Source organism: Anabrus simplex, chromosome 1, assembly GCF_040414725.1.
Source record: "Anabrus simplex isolate iqAnaSimp1 chromosome 1, ASM4041472v1, whole genome shotgun sequence".
NCBI classification, from domain to species: Eukaryota; Metazoa; Arthropoda; class Insecta; order Orthoptera; family Tettigoniidae; genus Anabrus; species Anabrus simplex.
In genome coordinates this window covers 1,222,881,183-1,222,902,812 of record NC_090265.1, presented here as the reverse complement: position 1 = coordinate 1,222,902,812, position 21,630 = coordinate 1,222,881,183, and the positions used below count along the sequence as shown (strand labels likewise).

Below are 21,630 nucleotides of genomic sequence, written 5' to 3'. Positions count from 1 at the left end.
TTTCCGGCAAAAATATTTGTTTCTTTAATAGTAAAGGATATTCTAAATACCAATTATCACGACTGTTAACATCTTCAGTTTTTGAGATATGTGTCTTCATGAAAGGAGTTTAACTCCTTTTCACCCCTGCCCCTCAAGATGATTCTCCCCCACCCCTCCCCCCCCAAAAGCGTTTTCTCTTTGTTTTTGAAGGAGAACCAAATTTCAATTTTCACGTCTGTAACAACTTTAGTTTTTATTAGATGTATGTATTCTCATACAATTTATTTTTCAAATCTTCACCCCCCCCCCCCCCACTTCATTGGATTTTCCGAGAATACGTGTTTCTTTACTTTTTAAGCAGATTCCAAATATCAAATTTTACGCCCTTAACGTCTTCATTTTTCAGATATCAGTAGCTTAATTAAAAGAAATCAACACCATTTTCAGTCACTTTTACCCCCGTTCCTCCACCCAAGTGGTATTTCCGAAAACTAAAAATACACGTTTCTTTATTTTTAATAGAGATAAAAATACCATTTTTCACTTCTGTAACATGTTATGTTTTTTTTAGATATACTGTAGAAATTCTCATTTTAAAATTTCACCCCTTTTTATTTCCCCTTAAGTGGACTTTCCAAAAACAAATCACCTATGTTTCTTTACACTTACAGGAGATTCCACCTGCCCACATTTTACGTCTGTAACATTTTACGTTTCTCAGATATTCTGTAGATATAGTCTTTCAAAAAATTCACCCCATTTGTCACTCCTGTTTAACTGCCATTAATTGGATTTTCCAAAAACAAAAAAATACGTGTTGCTTTATATTTAAAGGAGATCCCATATACAAATTTTCAGTTCTGTAATCTCTTCAGTTTCCGAGATATAAGTATCCTCATTAAAGGCATTCAACCCATTATTCGCTTTTACACCCCTCCTGTGGGAATTTACAGAATACAAAAAAATACGTGTTCCTTTATTTTTAAAGGAGATTCTAAATACCAATTTTTACATCTGTAACTTATAGTTTTAAGATGTAGACACACACATTTTAAAAATTCACCCCATTTTCAACCCCCATTATTTGGATTTTCCAAAAACGAAAAAACACCTGTTTCTTTATTTTTAAAGTAGATCCCAGATACCAATTTTCAGGTCTGTAATATCTTCAGGTTCTGAAATATAAGTAGCCTCATTAAAGGCATTCAACCCCTTTTTCACCCTTTTCCACCCTTCCTATTGGGATTTTCCGAAAACAAAAAATACATGTTTCTTTATATTTAAAGGAGATTCTAAATACTAATTTTTACATCTATAAACTTTAAAAGTTTTGAAATTTTAAAAATTCGTCCCCTTTTCACCCCCCCATTATTTGGATTTTCCAAAAACTAAAAATATGTGTTGCTTTATTTTTAAAGGAGATCCCAAACAGCAATTTTCAGGTCCGTCATATCTTCAGGTTCTGAAATATAAGTAGCCACATTAAAGGCATTCAACCACTTTTTCACCCTTTTCTACCCCTCCTATTGCGATTTTCCAAAAACAGAAAAATGTGTGTTTCTTTATTTTAAAGGAGATTCTAAATACCAATTTTTACATCTATAAAGTTTAAAAGTTTTGAGATATAGATACACTCATTTAAAAAATTCACTCCCTTTCACCCCCCCCCCCCCCCATTAATTGGATTTTCCAAAAACTAAAAATACATGTTTCTTTATTTTAAAGGGAATCCCAAACACCAATTTTCAGGTCTGTAATATCTTCAGTTTCTGAGATATCAGTATTCACTTTAAAGGCATTCAACCCGTTTTTCACCCCTCCTATTGGGATTTTCTGAAAACAAAAATACGTGTTTCCTTATTTTTAAGAAGATTCTAAATACCAATTTTTACATGAGTAAACTTTAAAAGTTTTGAGATATAGATGCACTCATTTTAAAAATTCACCCCCCCCCCTTTTTACCCTCCAATTAATTGGATTTTCTAAAAACAAAAAATACGTGTTTCTTTATTTTTAAAAGCGGTCAAAAGTACCAATTTTCAGGTCTGTAATATCTTCAATTTCTGAGATATAAGTACCGGTATCCTGATAAAAGGCATTCGACCCCTTTTCGCCCTTTTTCACCCCTCCTATTGGGATTTTCTGAAAACAAAAAAATTTGTGTTTCCTTATTTTTAAAGAAGATTCTAAATACCAATTTTCACATCTATAAACGTTTTAAGTTTTGAGATATAGATACACTCATTTTAAAATTTCACCCCCCTTTTCACCCCCTTACCGAAGGAATATCCAAAAATCCTCTCTTAGCGAGCACCTACATAATAATATGAATATATCCCCAAAATTTCATTTCTTTATGTCCAGTAGTTTTGGCTCGGCAATGATGAATCAGTCAGTCAGGCAGTCAGGACAAGCTATTTTATATATATAGATTATATCACCAAAAAATTTTTAATGTCAGGGTTCTTCAAGGAATAGACACAGGCTCAGATCATTAAGTGATTCAAATTAAAATCAAATTAACTTCCCAAAAGAGACTACAACAACAAGCCTATAAACCAAAAAGGAAAACGATCCTACACTGCTAATTAAAAATGAAAATTATCAAAAAGCAACAGAAAATTAAAATCACAGATAACATAGATGACCTAGTTAGTAACCTTCAGCAAATTGCAGAAGAACTGGCCCCAATATACTCTCATAAAAAACATCAGTGGCGGAATAATGAATGTAATGATTTGATTGAGAAAAGACACAAAGCGTGGTTATTGCACCAGTCCCAAAAATTTGAAGCATCTTTCCAAAATTTAGTTAAACAGCAGAAAGATACAAGTAAAACCTTAAGAAGAATAAAAAGACAGAAACTCTGAACTCAACTGAAGAAGAAATCAAAATATCACATTCAGGGAATTATTACAAAATTTTTAAAAAACATTTGGCTAAGTATGAAGCCCCAACCTTATTAATACAAGATGGAAGTGGTGAATTAGCCCACAACAATCATAACAATGCACAAATACTGGCTAAATACTTCAAAACGCTCCTAAATTGTGAAGAGCCAACAGAATTCCTTCACTTAGATGTCAATCCACTGATAACAACCTCAACACGGAATATAAACCCTCCTACAATAAAGGAAGTTTACACAGCATTGAATGATGTAGAATTTTAGAGCACCTGGAGAAGATCAGACTTTTGCAGAAATTTGGAAATATGCTGGAAGTTCAGCAATAATTGCCCTTCATCAACAACGAGTCAACATCTGGATTACAGAAAAATTCCCAGAACATTGGACAACAGCCATCATTCATCCACTACATAAAAAGGGTACAAAACAGGCCCTAATAACTACGGAGGGATTTTACTCCTGGACGTTACATATAAAATTTTCTCTACCGGGCGAGTTGGCCGTGCGGTTAGGGGCGCACAGCTGTGAGCTCGCATCCGGGAGATAGTGGATTCGAATCCCACTGTCGGCAGCCCTCAAGATGGTTTTCCATGGTTTCCCATTTACACACCAGGAAAATTCTGGGGCTGTACCTTAAGTAAGGCCACGGCCGCTTCCTTCCCGTTCCTAGGCTGTTCCTGTCCCATCATCGCCATAAGACCTATCTGTGTCAGTGCAACGTAAAGCAAATAGAAAAAAATCTCTAGAATTATTCTCAATAGAATTAAATTACAGCTTGAATATCAAGCAGGTTTCAGGCCTTAGGACAAACAGTTGAAGTAATTTGAACAATTCCGCCTGCTGTAACACTTTTTTTTTTAATTGCCTTACCATACAAACTGAAAACAAAATCAAGTCGAATATAACGTGTATTATCTATTATAGGACAGATTCCTCTGAAAAGATTAAAACACCGCCAAATTCTTTGAGTTTCAAGAACTTATTGTTACTACTCAAGGAAACTTTTTACATCTGAAATAATAGGGTATCTAACCCTGGTTTATAATTCAAATTTCAAAGCTTCATATACCACTATTCAGACGAATAAAGGGGGTTTGATCTAATGATATTCCTGGGGCTCATATATTAATAGTTGTAGTAATAAAATTAACGGCACCTAAAATAGAAGAGACCCCCACCAAATGAAGTAAGAAAAATGCCAAATCTACAGAAGCCCCGGAGTGAGCAATCCCTGAGGAGAGTGGGGGGTACACGGTTCAACCAGTACGTGCACTGCTTTCCACCAAACTTCTTCTAGGAGGAATTGCCCTGACCAAATTATGAACCTCAAACTGATAATGGATTACAACAGAGAAATAGAGATATGATGATAACTTTTATCGACTTCCAGAAGGCCTGTGATTGTATTTGCAGGAAATCATTATTAAACATTTTACGACACATGGGATTATATCGTAAGTTAGTAAATATGATCACCGGGCGAGTTGGCCGTGCGCGTAGAGGCGCGCGGCTGTGAGCTTGCATCCGGGAGATAGTAGGTTCGAATCCCACTGTCGGCAGCCCTGAAGATGGTTTTCCGTGGTTTCCCATTTTCACACCAGGCAAATGCTGGGGCTGTACCTTAATTAAGGCCACGGCCGCTTCCTTCCAACTCCTAGGCCTTTCCCATCCCATCGTCGCCATAAGACCTATCTGTGTCGGTGCGACGTAAAGCCCCTAGCAAAAAAAAAGTAAATATGATCAAATTAATTCTTACAGAGACCAAATCGAAAGTGAAGTTCAGAGGCGAATTATCAGACCCATTCAAAGTAACTACTGGGTTACGGCAGGGTGATGGCTTATCACCATTACTATTTAATTGTGCACTAGAAATGGTAATGCGAGAATCGTATAGGAAATGCCCTCCAAATATTAAAATAAGTAGGAAAATCCAAGCAAATTGCCTTGGTTTCTGCAGATGACATGACATTACTAGCCAAAGATTTAGATGAAGCAAAAACTCAAATATCGGAGCTTCACACTGATGCAAATAGAATTGGCCTTAAAATATCATTTGAAAAAACAGAAATTATGCTTCAAAAACAAACACCATTAAAAGCAATACATATTGACGGTACTAAAATTAAAATTGTAACAGAATTCAAATATCTAGGTGAGTTAGTAACAAATAATTTAAACAAAAAACCTTCAATTCATATAAGAACAAACAAATTATCAAAGGCACAAAAATTAACATGGGAAACTTACAAAAAGAAATGCTTATCCATTAATATGAAAGTCAAACATTACAATACAGTCATAAAGCCAGAAGCCACATATGCCACAGAAACATTATTCCATCTAAACAAACAATCCAGAACTAACAGATTACAGAAGATTGAAAGATGAATTGGAAGAACTTGTATCAATAAAAGCTATCAAAAAGATGGGCAATGGTGAATAGTACCCAACAATGTTGTATATCAGAAATTAGAACCCATTACTGACACCATGCACAAGAAAGGACTAGCGTACTTTGGCCACATCCTGAGAATGCCAGATTTGCGACCTCTGAAACAGCTAGTGCAGTACAATCTTGCTTCAAAAAATACTACAACTGGATGCAGATGGATAAAAGAAATTAGAGAGGATTTGAAAGAAATTGGCCTTACACCTGATGACACTATGGATAAAAGAAAAGTAAACACAACAGTTAAAAATATGACTCCACTTTATACTCACAAAGAAGAAAATTCCAACTAGAATATTCTCTACACAAGAAAGAGCAAGAATATCAACACGTATGTAGAAGTACTGGAAGGACTGCAAGGCTTGGACAGTTCCAACCAAGAAATTGACAAACCAAGGGGTTGATTAAAGTGATCCAATGTGGTCTCAAAAGAAGAAGACATGTTTGCAAAATTACTGATTTGATAGACGGCAGTTCAAGTTGGTTTATGAAAAGTTATTCCACTAACGCTCAACTTATAGGATTCCAGCAAGATATTTTAGATTCAGGTCAAATGGACTGTATCACTATTGACCTGCCTAAGGCTTCTGATAGGGTTGATCATGGAAGAATACTGACAAAAATGAGGGCAGTCGGATTACACAAAATAAGTGACAAATGAGTGGTTACATTTCTAGAAAAAGAACTCTGTGAATTAGAGTAGGTGAACCATTATCTGATCCACTTAAAAGGACTGAAGGAATTGAACCATTAATTGAATTATTTGCATGAGGATACTTACATCAAAAAAAAAAAACTGGCCGGGCTGAGTAACTCAGACGGTTGAGGCGCTGACCTTCTGACCCCAACTTGGCAGTTTCGATCCTGGCTCAGTCCAGTGGTATTTGAAGGTGCTCAAATACGTCAGTCTCTTATTGGTAGATTTACTGGCATGTGAAAGAACTCCTTCTGGACTAAATTCCGGCACCTTGGTGTATCCGAAAACAAAGTAAAAGTTGTTAGTGGAATGTAAAGCCAATAACATTATTATTATCATTATTAAATAACTGAAGATGTTACAGACGTGAAAACTGGTATTTGGAATCTCCTTCAAGTATAAAGAACATGTATTTTTTGTTTTTGGAAAATCCACTTAAGGGGCTGAAAAGAATTGATAAAGCAGGTGAATTTTTAAAATGATTATCTACAGTACATGTAAAAAACTTAACATGTTACAGACATGAAACCTGGTATTTGAAAAGTCCTTTAAAAGTACAGGTAAGGTAAGGGTTATTCTGCCCGAAGGCAGGTCCAAACCTCCGCAGAGGTGTTCCTGAGCCGGAGTTTACGTGTGGTAGAGTGGCCACTTCCTTTCCACTCCTCCATTCCCTTACCCCCCACCTACAGCGCGTGGCAACCCATCCAACTCCTGACCATGCCCAATGTTGCTTAACTTCGGGGACCTCACGGGATCTGGTGTTTCAACACGGCTATGGCCATTGGCAAAAGTACAGGAAATTTATTTTTTTTCGGAAATGAAACGGCGTATGGCTTTAGTGCCCGGAGTGTCCGAGAACATGTTCGGCTCACCAGGTGCAGGTCTTCTGATTTGACCCCCGGAGGCGACCTGCGCGTCGTGATGAGGATGAAATGATGATGAAGAAGACATACACACCCAACCCCCCGTGCCAGCAAAATTATCCAATGGTAGTTAAAATTCCTGACCCTGCAGGGAATCGAATCCGGGACCCCTGTGACCAAAGGCCAGCACACAAACCATTTAGCCATGGAGCCAGACTTTGTTTTCAGAAAAAGCACTCAACGGGCGGTGAAAAGAAGTGATAAAAAAAGAGCTGATTTTTTTTAATGAGGATACTTAAATCTCAAAAACTGAAGATGTTACAGACGTAGAAATAGGTATTTGAAATCTCCTTTAAAAGTAAAGAAACTTTTTTTTTTATCAACTTGAGAGAAGACTCACGTGTACAGTTCTATGTCGCATGGTCATCTTGGCCACAAAAGGCAATACGACTTACGTTGTTTACAAAGAGTTTTTCGGGTAAATGAAACACAATTTTTCGATGAGGTTTTGTACTTTAGGGATTTTCAGATAACATCTTAGTTCAGTACCAAGGAACGATAACTTTGATCAAATTACGAAATCCACGTGAGCAAAGCCATGGTTAACTGCTAGTAAGTAGATATTTAGATGGAAGTCTTATGTATAGAGTTATCAAAAATAACCACAAGTAAACGGAAAAGGTAGAATGTGCTTCACAAATACATTTTCTGAATAAATGTCCTATTACTGTGTATTGTTCATTTCATGATATGAAATGTGAAAAGCTCTATCACCAGATGTACCGCTTTAACAATCTCCATTACCAAATATAGTTCTCTGAAGGAATGTCTGCTTCCTAATCTCATTTCTTGATATAAAATCATCTGCCAACTTCTCCAGATCTAACACGTTAGCAGTCTCCTTGTGTATATGCTGAACTCCACATTTCATTGTAAGGGAGCTTAACATCTAGGAGGAGAATATTTTGGGGAGAGCAAAAGGACACACTGCCCACCTAAGATCATTTTTGTTCTTCATTTCGAAATGAAAAAACTTGCAGTTTTGGTCATGTCGGGTAATTTCCTTTACACCTGGTCACACAACGTCTGTAGGGCATTTTATCTGTTACTAATACAAATTTGAACTGTGCATCGCATAAATAATGTTAAAAACAACTCAATAACACTCAGTTTCCATCTTTATTCTTCTAAAACAGTCACACTGTAAAACATTAATGTATTTTCAACCTCAGCATGATGCTACACAACACTAGTCACTTGCTGTTGTTATGACTACTCTTGGTATACACATCATGCTGTTTGCAGAGAACGCACATGGCTTCTTAATCTAGGCGATGCTGGTGAAACCTGGTGTCGGCACGTAGCGTACTGATAACAACAAGGGATCTGCTCAAGGCTTAATGGCTCCATCTGACAGACAAATTGCCGTCAACAGCGTCATATGCCCTCACTCCATATGAACCCTGCAGAGAGGTTTGTAATTGAATCCAGGCTTTTGGCATGCAATCTGGTGATTAGAAATTTTATACCACCCACCTCTCCTACCTTGCCAGCCAACATTCTGATGGTGAAATTTTTTTTCCACTAACAGCACTTGAACCAGTTAACCAGGGTAGCGGGGTAACAGAACACTTCTCTCCCTGATTTGTCTCCTGTTATATTCTCTTCTTCTCTATATCTTTCAGAACCCAGCACAGCTTAGTAGGCCTATAACTGCTAACATTGTTGAGTGCATGTTATTTATATGTTGGAGGCCTGGTCCAAAAAAAAATATTCTTCAAGATTACTTTGTTCTGTTAAAGAAAATAAACTGGTATCTACTACACAATCTTGCATAAACTTGAAATCTGCATCACTGGATTGTGAAGCAGTAACTCATATGGATACATCATTATTATAAAACAAAAATAAAATCAGTTTAATATCATATGTATAGGTTCCAGGTGATGAAATGTGGGGTGGGGGGGTGCAGGAAAATCTGTTTCTTTTGGCTTTCAAATTCATAAGCAGCAGATGGGGCTTTGTGAATTTTTTTAAATTTGCAATGAAAGAAGTTTGAATGAACACATTGCTTGAAAAATGTTGCTTTTAAGCATCAGAAATCATAAACATTCCTTTATTCCAACTCATCCCAGTGGATTCCTTGTGTGATTGCATATGATCTGTAGCAGTTAAGACATCTTATCATAGCCCTCCCCGGGTAAAAGTCCTGGCTGTGCCACTAGTGCCATATCCATGTCTTTATTACATAAAGTGCATGACGGATTTTGCCTTATTTCCAATTGGGACTTTATTCTAGTATATCTCCATTATCCACTTATTTAAATTCAATTAATATTTTGAGCTTTTTTTTTTTGGTTTAATTTCATTTTATAGTATTCTGTTTGTTTTCGCTTGCTATTACATCCTTCCTTGATCACTTTTTGATATCCTTCACTCTCTGGACCACTTTCTTGCACAGTCTTTTATTTAAATCTCTTTCCCAATAATGTGCTATTCCCGTGCTATCTAGTATTTTTGTGTAACTGTCCGCTCAGTTTCTCTTCTTTCAGTGTTTCATTTGATATTGATACTCTGTCGGTAGAATTTCACCTTTTCACTTTTAGTCTTGGCTTGTGCTGTAATATTCTTTTAACAATATCTGCCTTTATATCCATATATTCAATTTATTCTCACTCCATTTTTTGCAGTACAGTATGATGATCTCACAATTACTTTGGAGCCATTATTTATGACTACAGTAATACAATTCCTTCATCTTCTTGCCAAATTTCTACTCCATATACAGAAATTACTTTGCTTGTACTATGTACTGAATTGAATTGCTTGTTGTTAAAAGGCACTAAGTTCAGTTTTTTTAAGTTTTGAGATAAACACCCAAAAAATTGTTTTACCACTCTTGTAATGTAGTATGAGCTGTAATTGTTCGTACATGCAAAGTGCATGTCCACGCCGTTATATTAAAACTAAAGAAGTGTTGTTTTGTTGTTACTAAGACTTTTACGGACAAAATATGTAAATGGGCTTAGTTCCTTTCAACATGGAATGAATGGAACAACCTGTAAGCGAGAATATCATTCACGCTCTTGGTTTATCACCTTTCTTCTGAAATGAATAGATGTATATGAAAGTATCATGCATGGAATAGCTGTTATTTTCTTCAAAGACAACTTTTCAATGACCCCAATATTAATAAATGGCTGCACTGAACTCAGAGATATTCAATAACAAAACTATAGTAGTCAAACAAGTCATAAGCCGCCTGTTAGAAGAGACATGTAATGCGTTTTCACTGACATAGCCATTGTAATACTTCATCAAAGAATGCTTTACTTGCCTCAGATGATCTGATATAACGATACACCATGAGATTTAAAGTTAAAAATGTCATTGTTCCGTATTGAAAAATATTACAGTTAAAATTGAAATAACTGATAAAGAGATTCAACCTATTCAATACAAAAGAATAAGAAATGTAGTGAATTACATTCCCATTTAATAATAAGTAGAAATGGTACCGGTTTCGACCCTAGTCCAGGTCATCATCAGCCGATTAAAACATGAAAAACAATGCATAGGAAAAGGAAATGAAAGATCAAGTACACTCCGGATCAGTAGAAGAGGCGATATAAAAATGAACGGGGGTAGACACTGTAAAACTCAGAAGAAGTAAAATGCAAGTCACTCAAAAGAAAACAGTGCGCAATTCTCTGAGCGGCAGGATGGCACACGCAGCGCTAGGCAAAGTCTCACAATGTTTACGAATAGTGGAGAACGGTTAAATGAGCCAGTTTTTGAACACTGTCAGGCACAAAGTCACATCACAATTGAACACATACGAAGATCCATAATCATGCAGGAGTTGAAGACGAGTAGATCCACTGAAGCAACTTGCCAGCTCCCGGTGATCAGCGTAACACATTCAACATTAGGCACTGTGGTTTCAAACGCCAAAGTAAAATGGAGAATAGCTTGAAGATCCAGTAATTTTCCTCGGTTGCGGGAAAGTAATTATATACATATATAATACAATTCAATATAATTGAATAAGTAATTGTGCTCCTATAGAATACTTAGAACAGTTGACGTGAAGTTCTAAGTATTCTATAGGACCACAATTACTTATTCAATTATATTGAATTGTATTATATTTATCTATATAATTACTTTCCTGCGACCGAGGAAAATTACTGGATCTTCAAGCTATTCTCCATTTTACTTTGGCGTTTGAAACCACAGTGCCTAATGTTGAATGTGTCACGCTGATCACCGGGAGCTGGGAAGTTGCTTCAATGGATCTACTCGTCTTCAGCTCCTGCACAATTATGGATCTTCCTATGTGTTCGATTGTGATGTGACTTTGTGCCTGACAGTGTTTAAAAACTGGCTCATTTAACCCTTCTCCGCTATTCGTAAACATTGTGGGACTTTGCCTAGCGCTGCGTGTGCCATGCTGCCACTCAGAGAATTGCACACTGTTTTCTTTTGAGTGACTTGCATTTTACTTCTTCTGAGTTTTATAGTGTCTACCCCCGTTCATTTTCATACTGCCTCTTCTACTGATCCGGAGTGTCCTTGATCTTTCATTTCCTTTTCCTATGCATTGTTTTTCATATTTTAATCGGCTGATGATGACCTGGACTAGGGTCGAAACCGGTACCATTTCTACTTATTATTAAATGGGAATGTAATTCACTACATTTCTTATTCTTTGTATTGAATAGGTTGAATCTCTTTATCTATTATTTCAATTTTAACACCTTCATGAGATCATTCTGTTTTGTAGATTTGATTTGCTACTCATCCTTTCTCAACTGATTCATAAGAGGACCATTTCTTGGTCCTGGCTGAGACAAATGAAATGTGTGATGGACTAGGCTCCCAATGAAGGGATGAGCAGCCACTCTGCCAGGATGATCTGCAGAACACTGGAACTCAGAGAATGATGCAGGAGCAAATGCCACCTTCGTTTCTAGGAACATTTTTCCCTGTTAATTCATCACTCACAGTTGCTTTCCTGTAATGCATAGGCCACCACACATCCACATAAGTGATGTCAGTTCCTTCCGCCATTTTTATTGTAACATCCTTTTTTGCGTTACCAGCGATTGTAAAATATTATTTTGGAGTGTAGATTCAGTCGCAGCACTTAATTTGTTTCTTGCAAAATATCAAAATCCATATTGGTAGGCAAGAAGGAATGACCTCTAATAGGGCAACTGTGAATAATTTCCTTGAATCATTTATATTCAACCAAATCCATGCAGAGACGAATAAATGAATAGTTCCTATTTTGGCCAGGACATCCGTCTGAGTACACTTGTGCCTAGTTTAATCTGATTGGTGAGATAGTTCAGTATGAAGGTGCATACTTCATTGGCCTTCCCCTCATTATACATGCATATTTTTCAGCTATTTTCTTGGAGGTTGTGTGTAGTAAATATATGTACCCATAGCTGCATTAGATAGAATATTTCCTGAACATGAGGTAGAGGTAAATTTTGCATGTAGTCAAAGGCAACACAAACTGTTTCACCTCACCAGATTGGCAGGATTCTGAGCGTGATTTCATAGAAATAAAATCAGTTATTTCTGTGCTTGTGAATATTTAGCTCACATGCTGCTACTAATATAACATTTTGCGATAAGCATGGAGACTTCATTTTGACTTGAAGTATTTTGCAGATACTGCACACATCTATTTGTGGTCTACTGAATCTATAGCTTAACTTTTTATTGTAATAATGAACAGAAAATGTGTATTTTACTTCAAGATTAGGATGTTCCTCACAAAATAAATCATGTATATATTTTTAGATTAAGCCTTACATCCAAGTAATCTACTTCTTTACCACCATAATGAGATGTTTTGACAGGAAACTTGAGAATGTAGTCCTGAATTTCTATGCAGAATTCATGTGATACAGCATGTGTCTTCTTATTGTATCCTCTCTTGGCCAATAGACTTCGCCTTTCAACGACAGCTTAGCAATCCTGAATATATGCTTATGTGTTACTCCATCTAAACAAATGACTGAATTCCTACATAACTTGCAGATGCTCCTGATTTCTCATTACAAAATATGTATATTCTTATTTATTTATTTATTTATTTATTTATTTATTCACAAAGCACAAGATACAGCTACACTGAGCAAATTTCACTTGCACTGTCAACAGACTATTTAACAAACGTAAACTTTCATAATAAAATATAACAAACATAACAAAATATAACAAGATCAGGCACACAGCCTGCTAATAACAAATGTCCAAATCGAAAACCACGAGAATGTCCATGTTCATAGCCAAGTCGTCATGGGTCAAGATGACGGTATAATCCCTTCACATCAACTTATCTTTAAGAGACTATTTACTCCCCTCTCGAATATGCTTTTATTTGATGCTATATCAAGCTCTTGTCTCCTATTAATATTGAAGAGTGTTGGGAGGCGGATTAGGAAAGATCATTGAAGTATTGAATGCTGAGTGTGGGGAATGTGGAGAAGATCTTTGGTTCTGGTGGAGCGGGAAAGAACACGGAGAGAGAAGAGTGAGACAAGATGTTCCGAGCAGTAATGCCCATTTAAGATCCTGTGGAGGAAACTCAGGTCAGCTACCTGTCGCCTGATGTGCAGCGGTGACATATTAATTGCCATTAATACCTGCTGCGTAGACAGATTTCTGAGCTTGGAGTTTCTGTTCCTTACAATTGCAGCAAAGAAGGACACTGCTCTGTCTAACTGCTTGGTAGTGGAGGGGGAGGCTGTTGTCCAAATCGAAGAGCAGTAGGTTAAGAGAGGTTGAATGATCATGAGGAAGAAGTGACGAAGAGCAATGGGGTCAGAAATTTCTGTGAAGCTATAGAGAATGCCTAGTAATTTCGTAGCCTTGGTTGTATATGTTTCTATGTGGGTCTTAAATTGTAATTTTGTATCGAATGTTACACCTAGGTCACGCTGTTGCATAACTACGGTGATGGGCTTGTCGAGTAGGCAATATAATGTCGGTAGAGGAGATTTACGTAGTGTTATGGTCATGTGGCTGCATTTTTGTGGATTGGGGATAAGTTTCCAAGTACGACACCAGTTCGAGAGAGCATTAAGTGAGGACTGTAGCAGAACTTCATGTGATGGATTGCTGATCTCCCTAAATATCTTGCAGTCGTCAGCAAAGAGTAGGGTATTCGCTGTTTCGTTGAGTTTGGATGGCAGACCGTTCATAAACAAAGAAAACAGTAAGGGGCCAAGAGTACTGCCTTGTGGGACACCGGAAGTGACTGGTAATCATGAGGATGAAGTGCCTGATATCACCACTCTGTGCCAACGGTTATGTAGAAAGCCAGCAAGAAGGGTCAGAAGACTGCCATGTATATTAAATCGTTCAGAGAGTTTATGGAGCAACAGAGTATGGTCTACAGAATCGAAAGCTTTCGAAATGTCTACGTAGCAGATATCCAGGTGTGATTTAGCTGCAATGGCATGTGATGCAAAGCTATGCAGAGTGGCCAGGTTTGTTAGACAAGAGCCACCTGGTTAGAAAACCATGCTGCTTAGTTGAGATATACAGCAAAGTGAATGCGAGGAGACGCTGGTGTATAATTTTTTCAAAGATAAAGGATAGTGTGGGGAGAATAGAAATTGGTCGGTAAGATGAAACATTAAATTTGTTGCCTGATTTGAGAAGTGGAACAATATTTGGCTGTTTCCAGGTAATAGGAAAATAGCCCATGGCAAAACATCTGTTAAATAATTTAGAGAGAGGGACGCAAAGAGTGCTGGCAGTATTTTTTAAGAAAAGAGGACCTATAGTGAGGGCACCGGTAGCTTTGTTGGTGCAAAGAGTTTGAAGAAAGTTATGAACTTCACTTGGTGTGGTAGTTATGCTTGATAGGGTTCTGTTTGAAGCTGTACCTACGGGAGGGAGCGGTTGGTTTTGTAAGGGAGGGGAAAAGTTGGAGAAGAAATATCTGTTGAACAGTTCATTGCACTCGGCGCCGTCTGCTGTTGCATCATTGTGGTTCACGCTGACAGGAATCCACTTCGTCCTTCGTGTGTTGATTGCTGCGGACGTTTTCAGCGACTGTGTCTACATGTGTATTGTAGTCTCTTCTCACCATAAACCTCACGTGGCGGCGGATTTTAATGAAGGTATTGTGAGTGTGTGGGTTAAGGAAGTCTTTCCACAGGCGCCAAGCTCTCTTCTTATTAAATAGACCGAGCTCGATAGCTGCAGTCGCTTAAGTGCGGCCAGTATCCAGTATTCGGGAGATAGTAGGTTCGAACCCCATTGTCGGCAGCCCTGAAAATGGTTTTCCGTGGTTTCTCATTTTCACACCAGGCAAATGCTGGGGCTGTACCTTAATTAAGGCCACGGCCGCTTCCTTCCCACTCCTAGCCCTTTCCTGTCCCATCGTCGCCATAAGACCTATCTGTGTCGGTGCGACGTAAAGCAACTAGCAAAAAAAAAAAAAAAAACTTATTAAATAGTATCAGTCTGGTCTCTTGTGATATCCAGTGTTGATATTTGCTGGTAGTAGCCCGTTGTGCAGGTACAAAGTCTTTAATTGCAGCTTGCAGCCAGTCGTACAGCAGGTCAAGAGCCAATTCAATATCAGCTATTTCGAGCAGACTCCAGAGAAGGCATTCCAGGGCACGACACATTGCAGGCCAGTCGGCACGGAGCCAGATGTAGGTAGGGCGGTAAGATGTCCTGTTGTGAGGCTTTGAGGAGGGGTGGGGAAGGAGGAATATAGCATCGAGAGACTGGTGGTCACACAGGAAAAGGTTTCTGCCTGGGGTTATTGTTTTAAGTTCTAGTGAGGAGAGTATGAGGTCCAGGGTGTTGGGTCCACGGGTTGGGTACATATTAAACTGTTTCAGTCCGAGGCCATTAATAAAACTGTCTATAAAGTATGTGTCCCAGTTGTTAACTGACAGTCCGGTAGTTGGAGAAGACCACTTTATAGACAAGTCAAAGTCGCCCATTAAAATTACTTTACCATGAGGGAGAGCTGCAATGAGTGAGTCCAGGCACTGTTCAAAGGTCACAGAATGGGCTGTTTGGTGGTCTGTAGTAACATCCCACAAGTACAGGGCATCGATGAAAGAGTAGCTCTACCCACACTAACTCACAGTTCCGTTCGAGGTCTGTCCTTCGTTTACACGGTAATGCACTGTTCACTGCTAGCATCACTCCACCACCTAGAGTAGCGCGATCACGACGAAATATACTGTAATTAGCATTGAGTGGTAGTTCACTGTCACTAGCCCATGAGAGCCATGTTTCAGTGTAAGTCCAATCATGTCAACTTCTCAAGTCTGGCAGGGATAGTTCACAATCAGACAGCTTATTGTTTAGGCTTTGCACATTCTGACAATAGATGTTTGTCTCTTTTCATTTCACAAGTGGTGGGACCAGGGTTTGAGTGGACATCTCCAGCCAGTAGTAGGAGGCAAAGCAAGCCCATAATCGCTGAGCGACCAGGCCTAGGCTCGTTCAGCTCAGAGCTAGTTGGGAGGCACTTATAAGTCTGGAAAATGGCGCATCCAGTCAAAGAGAACGCCGGAATGTAGTAGTTTCTCTCTGCTAGTAGCCATGCAAAAGGAGAACTCGCTTTTTCACTTGCACACGTCGATTCCTTAACTCGAATAGACCCGTGCAGAGAACCGTAAAGTGCAACAACTCTGATTAATACCACACAAACAACACAAACTGCAGCAGCAGCGCTAAGCTTGCGTGTCTACTCTAGCCGCCATCTTGACTTTCTGTTGTTCTCCGTCTTGATGAACCGTCCTAGGTCTCCGCCATTTTATAGGATGCCATTCAATGAGTCTCTGTAAGTGGATATCCTGTTCATTTCTGGCTTCATAATTGTAAAAAGCATCTGTGGCCTCTCTTGTTCTTGCAATCTATTGAAACAGAGATGATTGCATCTAAAACACACAACTAACCTTGGTAAAATATTTGTCAGACATTCATTAAGCAATCATAACTTCATTCACAATAATAATTTATGAAAGTGAAATAGTTGAACAGGTAATATTTAAGTAAATAGATTCATTTCCACCATACCTGCAGGGAGGTTCAATACTTTTATGAGGGACTGCTTTACCTGCATAGCTTTATACGTGCAGTACCTTTTACACTTGATCGCTGTGTTTTATTAATGGCGTAATTTTCTTCTTTGCATTTGCATTCCTTTCCTTTCATAACTTCATTGTCCATTATTAAAATTAGTTTATAAATACAGAAAGAAAGAAAATTAATAATGTGCACAGCACAACGGCTACATAGGATGTATCCCCGCCGACAATCACTTAACACCCACTTATGAAACACAGCAGTGCCCTCTGCATAGGTTTGTTGGCAAACTAATGCAATGAAAGACATTCTGTGTTGAAACACACCAACTGCAGGACTAAGTACATTTCAACATGGAATAACTACACCCAACTGCTGTGGTAATGGCACAGGAGCTGCTAGGACATTGTTCATTTCAACATTAAAACATGCATTAAAACATACCTCTTAGAACAAAAGCATGGTAAAAGGAATTTGTCATCGTTGACTTTGTGCCTGCTGTTATATCCTGAATTGACACAACTGATAAAATTTTAGCCTACCAGCTCATTGAATCAAATTAATTTTCTTGATCGATTTTAGTGATGGATAGAAGTTTTAATTTTGGTGTGTGATTGAACATGAATACATGTAATAGACTTCATCAAATCTTAAAACTTAAAACATTTGATCATCAACATGTTGAGGAATTGCTTGTTGCCAACAACACACACACATTATGCCGACTCGGAAAGTTTGGGAAAAATAAAGAAAATGTCATTCTTTTCAATCAGTATATTTTTATTTGATCTTATCAAAAAAATAAGTTCCATCAACTTTTTAAAGTGTCATATTGAATCTGAAACTTATGGTAAAAATTACATCTATATATATAAAATAACATGGACTGACTGACTGACCGATGGACCGACCGACTGATCGATCGTTGAGCCAAAACTACTGGACATAAAGAAATTAAATTTTGACGATGCATTTATATTATAATGTATGTGCTCACTAAGGGAGAATTGCTTAATATTCCGTCGTTATGGGGGTGAAAATGAGGGTGAATTTTTAAAATGAGAGTATCTATATCTAAAACACTTTAACAGTTTAAAGATGTGAAAATCGGTATTTGGAATCTTCCTTAAAAGTAACGAAACACATATTTTTTTGTTTTTGGAAAATCTTAAGGGGAGTGGAAAAAGGTGAAAAAGGGGTTGAATACCTTTTATGAGAATAGTTATGGTAATTAAAATTGGTATTTGGAATCTGGTTTAAAAATAAAGAAACACGTATTTTTTTGTTTTCGGAAAATCTACGTAAGTGCGGTTAAACAGGAGTGACAAAGGGGGTGAATTTTTCAAATAGATATATCTACAATATATCTCAAAAACATAACATGTTACAGACGTGAAAATTGGTATTTGGAATCTCCTTTTAAAGTTTTTTTTTTTTTTTTTTTTTTTTTTCGGAGAATTCACTTAAGGACTGAAAAATGTGTTGAATATTTCTTATTAAGATACTTACATCTGAAAAACTGAAGATGTTACAGAACTGAAAATTTGTATTTGGAATCTTCTTTAAAAATAAAGAAAAACATTTTTGTTTTTTTGTTTTTGGAAAATCCACTTAAGGGGGTCAGGTGGGTGAAAAGAAGTGCAGAAAGTGATGAATTCCTTTTATGAGGATACTTATATATATCAAATACTGAAGATGTTACAGACGAGAAAATTGGTATTTGGTATCTCCTGTAAAGGTAAGGAACACACATAATTCATTTTCTGAAAATCCACTTGAAGGGAAATGTTTAAGGGGGAGAATTTTTAAAATGAGCATATGTACAGTATTTAAAAACGTAACATATTACACTTTACAAAGGTGAAAACCGTCAATACGGAATGATTCTAATATCTTGTAATAACATATTACAGACGTGAAAATTGGTATTTTTAATCTCTTTTAAAAATAAAGTAACACGTATTTATTGTCCCGGAAAAAACACCCAAATGTTGGGGGTTGTAGAAAGGACTGAGAAAGGGGTTGAATTATTTTTTTGAGGATACTTATATCTCAAAAACTGAAGATGTTACAGACATGAAAATTTGTATTTGGAATCTCCTTTTAAAATATACATGCATCCTTTTTATTTTTGGAAAGTCCAATTAAGGGGGGGATAAATGTATTGAAAAATTAGTTGAATTCTTTGTTTGAGGTTACTTATATCTCAGAAATGAAGGTTGTAATACCAACATAAATGATCCGTTATTGGACATTATAAATTTTCCAGCTAACTCATTCCTGGTTTCAGGGTTTCGCCCCCGTGTGCTAGGCTGGGCTCATCAGTTGGTACCTAGCACACCTACCAAGACACATAGCTAGTGCATACCGTGGAGGCCACTGCATAGGCTAATTGTAGCCACCAGCAGTGCCCATGCACTTTGAGAGACTTTGTCTCATTACCAAAAATTGATGCCTGCTTGGCCATCACATTACCTATGGGAATCAACATCTATATCAACGAAGGATGTTACTGACAAGAAAATTGGTATTTGAAATCTCCTTTAAAAATAAAGACGCATATTTTGTGGCGGGGGAGGGGGTGGAATCAACTTAAGGGGGAGGGTGTAAAAAAAGTTGAATTCTTTTTATGAGGATAAAAATAAAAAGTGGACTTAAAACAATACTCCTTTAAGGGGGTTCTGACTGGGGGTTGAGGAATGATGCCAAAAATATGCAATTATATGAAAACTTTTGAGTTATGATGTTCAAATTTCAAATGATATCCAAGGTGTTAAATAACAGAAGGTTTGAAACCAATTTAATCGCTCCGAGAGTCAAACGGGGATTAAGATCCGGAAACAAATATATTCATTTCTTCCTCCAAAACGGTTTAACATACGAAGACAAAATTCCAAATAGTGGTAATATTTTAAATCCTAGGTGTGAAGTAGGAAATATTGTTTTAACATTCCACCCCTAAAGTGTTAAATGAGGTTAGCTCCATAAAAAAATTATTCATACCTCCAAAAACGTTTGACGTACAAGTTGTAATTTTACGAGAAGAATCTTCTTTTATGTCCTGAGTGTAAAATATCATATCATATACTGTACTTCAAAATATTTCTCCCCTAAGGGGTTTAGATTACCAGGCGAGTTGGCCGTGAGGTTAGGGACGCGCGGCTGTGAGCTTGCATCCGGGAGATAGTGGGTTCGAATCCCACTGTCGGCAGCCCTGAAAATGTTTTTCCGTGGTTTCCCATTTTCACACCGGGCAAATGCTGGGGCTGTACCTTAATTAAGGCCATGGCCGCTTCCTTCCCACTCTTAGGCCTTTCCTATCCCATCGTCGCCAAAAGACCTATCTGTGTCAGTACGGTGTAAAGCCACTAGCAAAAAGAAAAAAAAGGGGGGGGTTAAGATTGTGATTGACTGTCGAAAACACAAACCGAAACCGTTTTGGGCACAAACTTAATTTTTTTTATGAAGGTTGGTCTTCTCTATCCTAGATGTTAACAAGTATTTAAAAGCATTCACTCCATAAAAAGTATTCATTCATCCATTACTGTTGGACATTACAAAATTAAAATTTCATAGGTTGGCTGCTTTTACATCAATATAGGGTTTAAAACATTCAATTTCTTCTGTATGGGATTCGAATGAGTGTTATATTAGAAAATAAATAATCACTTCCCCAAAACCGTTTGACGTACAAATTGAGGGCATATTTTACAGGCTTGGCTGACAGTGGACTCTCCAAAATGTAAAACTTTGAATAATAACTTTCGGTATAAAACCGTAACGAAGCATGTGTACCTTGCTAGTTGTATATAAAAATCATTAGCTGTGGGGAAGCAATAGTAGACTATACAGAATTAATTAAAACTGTTTTAGTAACAGTTAAAAGTATTTAGACTGAAAAAAATTAGTTGATGTACTGAGAGAGGCCAGCACAAAATTTACTTACTTAAAAGGAGCAGGGGAAAGAAGTGAAGAAAGACTTCAACAACAAAGTAAGATTAACATAAACATTTCATTTTACTCTGGTCTACACTTCGGTGTTTTGGAACACGTTTTCTTCAGATGTTGCCTGCAATTAGGCTTAGCACAAACCAGACAGTAAATATTTGTCATCCACCTCTAGGTAGATAGTAGTTGCATAAGTGACAGTGCTTCCGTTCTGCTGGGCTTGAGCTGCTTCTCACTCCATTTCCTCATCACAACCAATGACCTGTCCTAACATGGCATGACAAGCATTTCCCAGCAATTTTCTGTTTCTGCTAAGGCTCAACAAGTTACTTGTCGAGCTTTAGTATGAAATTCATTCAAGATATCACTTTACTGCCCGGATTTTGTCTCGCGTACTGATGGGTGAAAATTACATGTGAGGCAAATGCTGGGGCTGTACCTTAATTAAGGCCATGGCCGCTTCCTTCCCACTCTTAGGCCTTTCCTATCTAGCACATATGCCATCCCCTAGTTTCCATCTCAAAGTTTATATTCTGGCACATTTGATCAAATATGTCAACATCCCTTTTAGTATGGTTGTATGTAAGAACAATATCTGATTTTCTTGTGTCTCATAACTTTCCCTCTGTGCTTTTTGAAAGTAGAATTACAAGCTTGTAAGATACCAATGTGGCTTGCTCCATTTAATCATACAAGAACA

The 21,630-nt window shown here is 37.5% G+C and overlaps 1 long non-coding RNA gene across 2 annotated transcripts in view; it reads right to left on the bottom strand.

The window, feature by feature from the left end:
* Window positions 1–21,630, bottom strand: part of LOC136858210 (uncharacterized) — an 84,349-nt gene that overhangs the window by 24,811 nt on the left and 37,908 nt on the right. The window contains exon 4 of one of the 2 annotated variants that reach the window (XR_010858615.2): window positions 6,125–6,306. The exons of the other annotated variant lie outside the window; for it this stretch is intronic. This is a non-coding gene — a long non-coding RNA (uncharacterized lncRNA). Of the gene's footprint in view, window positions 1–6,124; window positions 6,307–21,630 lie in introns of those variants that run through there. 2 annotated transcript variants of the gene reach the window in all.